The sequence below is a fragment of the Seriola aureovittata genome, chromosome 3 (assembly GCF_021018895.1).
Source record: "Seriola aureovittata isolate HTS-2021-v1 ecotype China chromosome 3, ASM2101889v1, whole genome shotgun sequence".
In the NCBI taxonomy this organism is placed as follows: domain Eukaryota; kingdom Metazoa; phylum Chordata; class Actinopteri; order Carangiformes; family Carangidae; genus Seriola; species Seriola aureovittata.
Window position 1 is genome coordinate 9558567 of NC_079366.1, and position 7139 is coordinate 9565705.

General features: G+C 39.7%; 1 protein-coding gene across 1 annotated transcript in view; it reads left to right on the forward strand.

The window, feature by feature from the left end:
• The window catches only part of gnav1 (guanine nucleotide binding protein (G protein) alpha v1), a 28379-nt gene that overhangs the window by 11937 nt on the left and 9303 nt on the right, over nt 1–7139 (forward strand). The window lies entirely within an intron of this gene.

Here is a 7139-nt window from a genome sequence, read left to right on the forward strand (position 1 = left end):
GGCGCTCACAGCCACTGACTCACTTGGAGCAGCTGCAGTCATGTCTGCACTTGACTTCTCCAGGCGCGTCTGTCGTACCAACTTATTTCACTTCTTTAGCTGTGTCACTCTTATCTCTGTCTACAGCCCCAGACAGTGATAGGCCCAAGATGTGAGATGGAGATGGGCGGCTCTATTCAATACGTCAATATGCCACCTATCGGTTGGCTTTGCACTCATCTGCTGACAGCACACACACATTCAAAAGCATCAGTGGCTCAGTCTTATCAGTGGAGAAGCAGAGGGCAGGTATCTGAGCTCAGGAGGCTCATATCAGATGAACATATTCATCTCTCATCAATGATCCGCTGTCACATAATACTACCTACTTTATCATCTTCCAGTGACTGAACTCATTTCCTGAAGCCGTTGCTGGTCATGACAGGGGGATAGATATTAATGTACTTGATTTCTCTGGAGCCTGACACGGATGCAGAGAGAACCAACATCAAAGAAGCCCAGCTTTTGCGCAGCAGTCTTGAGTTGAATGTTGACAACCAATACTGAAAATACCGGAACCAACAGCTGTGCTATTGGTTCAAGTATTTTACATCAAGTATTGGTACCAACAGCATCTGAGTTTTGGTACTAATAACTTAACAATACTTCATTTTGATGAGAAAAAACCAAACCTTTAAAATGCATCACTGGTTAAAGTTGTATTCTCAACACCTTACAAGAAATGTAAACTCGCTGCTGAAGATTTGCAGTAAATCACTGAAAGGTTAAACCTTTAGTTCCAGTGGCAGTCACAATATAAATACTGAAGTATTGAAAGTTATTGAAGTGCTAGACCTGGTTGAAGCTTCAGTTTAAGTGTAAGCACTGAATGAAGTGTAAGTGAAGTCCAAGTGTCACTTCAAGTGGAAGTGCTGAGAGGTGGTTGAAGTGGTTTAACTGAAAGACGATGTAAGTTGAAGTGTCAGCTGTAGTTTACTGAGTCCAGCTGGATTAAATTGTCCATATACGATGGAATTTAAAAAGTTAAAAAGGTTTTCTTTTTTTTTTTTGTTATTCAAATGTGATAAAATGAAATAGAATAGAAAATTAACATAAAATGACGGCATACAATTTGATAAGATCTGATCTGCTAATGAAAAGCCCAAAAAATGGCTGTATGTTGATACAGTACGACCTACAGTACAGTTCACATTTAATGAAGTAATTATTTTAAAGATATTTTTGGATAATTAAGTTAGTTAAATTCCTGAACAAATGAAGGTGTTAATTACATTGATACAGCAAGACAAAGAGACTACAGTCATTTTAGCAGCTCTCCATATTCACCTCCTCAGTTTAGCTTGTTAGTATGCTAACATTTGCTAATGAGCACAAAACGCAAAATACAGCAGAGGTGGACTGGAATGTCATTAGTTTTGCAGCTATTTTTTTTTTTTTTTAGGCATTTTTTGCCTTTATTGACAGCCACAGTGAGAGAGAGACGGGAAGGTCAAGGCGAGAGAGAGGGATGACATGCAGCAAAAGGCTGCAAGTCAGATTCAGATTCACACCCATGGCCGCTGCAGGTAGGACTGAGCCTTAAAGGTACACGCCCGACCAGGTGAACCACCTACGCGCCAAAAACGAAACCCAAGTATTTGACAAATTAGCATTTTCACCCGATGAGGACGCGAGCCGAAATGTCAGGGGATCACTAAAGTTATTACTGTGAATGTTTATACCAGAGTTCATGGCAATCCATCAAATAGTTGTTGAGACACGTCAGTCAGAGCCACAAACATCGATGTCTGGTGGCGCTAGAGGAAACGTCAGGGCTGGTCCATGACGGTCCATTTTAATCTCTGTTAAACATTCGAGTCATCCAATCAGAAGATGTGACGCGATATTTCAGTGTTAATGTGAAAACTGATTGTTTTTATAGGAATGGATAAAAGTGATTCTTGTGTGCAAACAGCAGCATGACCTATGAACTTTATAGCAAATGATTAAGATTTCAATCAAAACCTGTCATTTTTTTATTAAACCTTGAAAATTTGTGGCCTGTCAAAGAAGAAATGATGAGGATGGTTTTTGGCTCACAACAGCAGCATGAGGGATCGTGGGTGATTTTCCACAGTTTGGTTTTATTGGAAGTGTAATGGGCCATAGAGGGTTAACAGGATACAGTACATTTAATCCCCTTTTTCCTGTGTATGGGTGTGTTAGTGACTGTCGACAGTGAATCTGTCATCATATTCCAGAAAATCAGATTAGTTTGTCCCTTTGTGCCTTAATATCTACCTGAGGAGCACCTCCTCCATCATCCTACCACAATATCAACCTGTCCCTCATCCCTGCTCGACATTACATCTCATATGAAATTATAATAATAAAACGCATTACCTCAGCTTTTCATAAGATCTCTGTTTACCATATAAACATCGTGGAGAGAGCCAGTTTGTCAGCAGATGACTTCAGTATGGGGCATTGTGTCACATCTAAATGCCTCCTGGTCGTCTATGGATGACGCTGACTTGTGTGTGTTATTGCGTTAAATGTCACATACTTGTTTGACTTGGTTCGACAGACGCTTTTCACACCAGGAAAAGTTTCACCAGGAAAAAAAAAAAAACCCTTTGATCGTAACCGTATCTGTTGTCCTGTGCAGATAAATGCTGCTTTTTCCTCGCAGTCTTACCGTTTGCGTCACTGTTGAGTCACTCAGAAGCTGATTGTTTTTGCTTTTTTTTTTTTTTGTTTTTTTTTTTTGTTTTTTTTTGTTCGTGTGTATATTTTTTCCTGTGAAGCATTGTGATGGTAAGCTGGTGGTGATGGTGTCAGCGACTCAGGTGGTGCTGCAGGACAGAGCCCACCCTCCCCACTCTCACACATCCTCGCTCTTATCTGCCTGAATTCTTGAGGAGATAAATAATGGGATTTAGTTAATTGACACACACCATCGTGTGTGTATGTGTGTGACTTGAAAAGATCAAACCCTAGGAGTTGATGAAGAGCTTAACATCTTAGCATGATGTAATTATTTCAAACTTAGCAACAAAAAGGATATTAAAGGGATTTTGAGACATTTGAGACAGCAGGTATACAGCACATGCTCCTCTATTCAGACAGACAGTATGTAGTTTTACTGAACTTATAATTCTCTTTAATTATAAGTAGAGGCACTGAATTTTTTGTTTGCAGAGCCTTGGTTGTACAAATATAACTTTGCATCACGTGTGATAGTTTTTAGAAAGCAGCAGAGACTGCACAGCTAACATGGGAACGGAGGTTTCTGCTCCGGCTTGGTCTCATTTTGTAAATATTGAGGCTGCACTCGTAGCTAACACAACGTGAAACCATCTCCCTCAGTTCTCTCTTGTTGGGTGGTACTCGAGGTTTCTCATCTGTGGCAGCATCTGCGCCCTGCACTCCTGTTTTTATTGTTTAAGAATTGCTCTATGTTGACCTTGACTCTTTTACATGGTTCTCACCGAATCTGAATCTGAATCTGCAAATTTCAAGTTGTGTATTATGGTGGTGTTATAGTGGTCTATGATGCATACCATGTAACTGTAACACTGTGTGATTCTGGCAGGGGACCTTTGTTGCATGTCATCATACACAGCTCAACTCCCCCACTGCTCTCCTCTTGGTCTGTCTCCTCTGTCACGTCAAAGCAAAAAATGCCACGAATATAAGCTTAAAAAAGAACATAGGCAACGTACTACATCCACTTCACCTTGGAAGTGCTTTCATTTATGGGTGTCTAATTTCCTCACGATTTCCGTATAGTTTCCAAAATATTTTCTTAAAAGAACTATTGTGTATTATATTATTTAGTATTAATTATGAACAATTAATTAATTCAAATTAAGTGCTAATATAACCTAGATAGTGATTAGTGAGTGCATAGTCACAAAATGTTAAAAAGCAAGCATACAATTCAAAATAAATGGAGAAGAAAGTTTCTACTAAAAAGTGAATAATGAATAGAGTTTAAATAGAGCTTTTTAAAAATGGCATTCCTATTTTCCCTATCATTTGTGCCAATATATATAATTATTTTCAGGGAAACTTCTTGGAAATTGTTAGAAAATCATCAATGAAATTTTTTTTTTTTTCAAACAATAAAGGACCATGTAACTGATATCAGCTTATTTCAGATGTTTTGATCGGTGGATATGTCGGCCAGTAAGCAACAAGAAAATGCAGTGAGAATGCAATTTAGAAACTGTGTTGTCTTGTTTGTCCACCTGAAAATTTTATTTTTCAACTGTGAAAAAACTGAATATTAGAATTATCATTTTCCAATTTTTTAACGCTAAAGAAAATTAATTGCTATCCAGCTTAAAAAAATCGTCAGGCTAAGTATAAAAATGTTTCGGATTTACACTGTGATGAATCAGTTTTCTTCTTTGCTGCATCTCATGTTACAAGATAAAACATTTACTGGAAACCAAAAGTACCGCAGTAATCCACCATGTACAAGTTAAGACTCAGTAAAATACTAAAGCATTAACAATGTACAAGACTTCCCCTGTGATTCACTTCAAACTTAAGTCACGTCTGTGTGTCAGAGACACTCTGAATAATAACAGCGACCAAATGTTCATGATTTAAATAATTCACATTAAATACGACCTATACAAACACAATGATCCCACTCAGTACGACGGTGTGACGTCTGTCTCGATCCAGCTGCACAAAAAAGACGACTGTCGGCCTCCACCTGCTCTCCCACCCCTGTGTGTAGATCAGGAGGTGGAGGACGGGGGAGAAATAGATCAATTAGACGTCACACATGCTCATTTGGAAACACAGCGGTGAAAAGAACAATACCTCTCACGTCTGTACACTATGGAGCCAAAGATGGGGGATGATCAGCTTAGCGTTGCATAAAGACGAGAAATAGTTACACCACATAAAACCTGTAAAGACATTGTACATTTTGTTTGTGTACAAATTAAACAGATGAGATAAAGCATTGTAATTAGCAAGCTGTAGAGGTGATGGACAGAGCCAGGCCAGATGTCTTACTCTGTTTCCAGTCTTTGTGTGAAGACAAGCCTGTTAGCCCCTGCTCCATAATTAATGGGCAGAAATAAGAGTACAGTCAATTTTCTCTCATAACTCAAGGAAAGAAAGAATATGTTTTGTGAATTGTTCTCAAAGGATGCAGATGTGGGCGTAGATGTAGCACAGGAAGTTGTGTGCTAAGTGTTTAGTGGACAGTATACACACATGTGTATGTTCACTGCGTGGGACAGTAAAGGAGACAAACTGTAAATTCCCACTGAATAAGTGGCTCTGACTGATCACCGCTTGTCCTTTTCTGTTGGAAAGTCCGTTACTCAGTTTTTCTGCCTCCACGCCGGCGACAGTCAGGGCCAGAGGCATTATGTTTTCCGTCCGTCTGTCTCACTCTCATGAACGTGATATCTCAGTAGCGCCTTGAGGGAATTTCTTCAAATTTGGCACAAACATTCACTTCGACTAAAGGATGAACTGATTAGAGTTTGGTGGTCAAAGGTCGAGGTCACTGTGACCTCACAAGACACGTTTTTGCCCATAATTCATGAATTCAATCATTAACACAAATGTCTAATAGGATAAAATATATTTATATGCAAATGGTCAAAGTGACTGGTCTGCAAAAACACCTCTGGCCATTTTTCAGCGCTTTAACTGAGGAAGGGAAGATTGTGACCACATTTCTTGCAATTTGGCTGGTTGGTGGAGGCGTACAATCACATGGTGGTAATTCTAGTTTATAAATGTGAGGAGGAGGAGGAGGAGGAATCTTATTCTCTGATCCTCAAAACACATCCAAACAGAAACTGCAATTCAGAGCATGTACGCTCTCAGGAGTTGAGGCTCCTGTTACCTCCGTGAAAAAAATATTTTTATTGCATTGATTTTCAAAAAAAGAACAAATGCAGTTCTATAGATTAACAACACTTCAGGTTCGAATTATGTCTTTATTCAACAGTTAATCAGCAGTGCAAAGGGTGGCAGTCTGTCTTAAAGCGGCCATCTTTCCTGCGTGTGCGCGCGAGCATACACTCTCACAACTTTAAACCCAGACACGGCCTAGTTTGCATACAAACGTCCTGTTTGACCTTTGACCTCTCTATGTAATAAGGATCTGGGTCTTTTCCTGCATCATTACACACTGCTCTGATAATTATGATAATTAGAATTGCAACACCGCAGATGAGGGTGAACATCACGCGGCAGGCGCAGCAGGTGTGGAGGGGGCGAGGATGATGTAAACTGATGATGAGCTGTGGTGTATAAAAGAAAGTTTTGTTTTTATAGACGAGCTCCGAGTGTGGAGCTTTGTTTGCCGACTGTATGGAGAACAATTATTTTAATCTAATACAATAAGCGCACCATAGACAGACTGTAGACCAGTCCTGTCTTCAGCCCAGAGTGGTGTCCACCCTGTCAGAAAGACAGTTATTTAAAAAAAGGCTTAGCTTTAGCTTCTTTTTGTTATTCTAAAGAGAATGAAGTTACTGCTTTGTCACAATGTGATACCAAACCAATGCAGTGATAACTGAAATGTAATTTTAATATAGAATCATTTTCAGGTCTACAAATAAACAACAAAAACTCAGCCTGCAGTGTAGCTGAATACTAAACCCCACCTTTCCCCCCATCGCTCCACTCACTTCTGAGTAACAAATGAGCTCTGTCCGAGCTTTGAAGCACATCTCTCCTGGAGTTTGTACAAACCTTTGCACCTGTGTGAAGATGGTAGTTAAACAAAGATGGTTAATGATATGCCTGGTGGACTTGTGATGGCAACACACTGAATGAAATGTCGGCCGATTGTGAATCCTAAGCAAAACAAAGCAGGTGCCACTGAAAGTAAGTTTAAAAAATCCAGTCCAAATGTGTCTCTGGACGTATTGAATCAACTCAAAACACTGCCGAGCTCAGGTAAACGCTCACAGAGTTCTGCCCTGAAACTTGTCACTGTTGAGTTTGACTCAAGTTGACTACACATCTCTGCCTTCCTCTGTCTGAAAGAAATAAGGTGTCTGGTTTATTCACTGTTTCTTTTGTCAGTTTCTCAGGTTTGAACATTTGACGGCGGGTTACTGGACACACAACTTAATGAATATGTTATGAGAGCTAACACTCAAGGGAGGGGC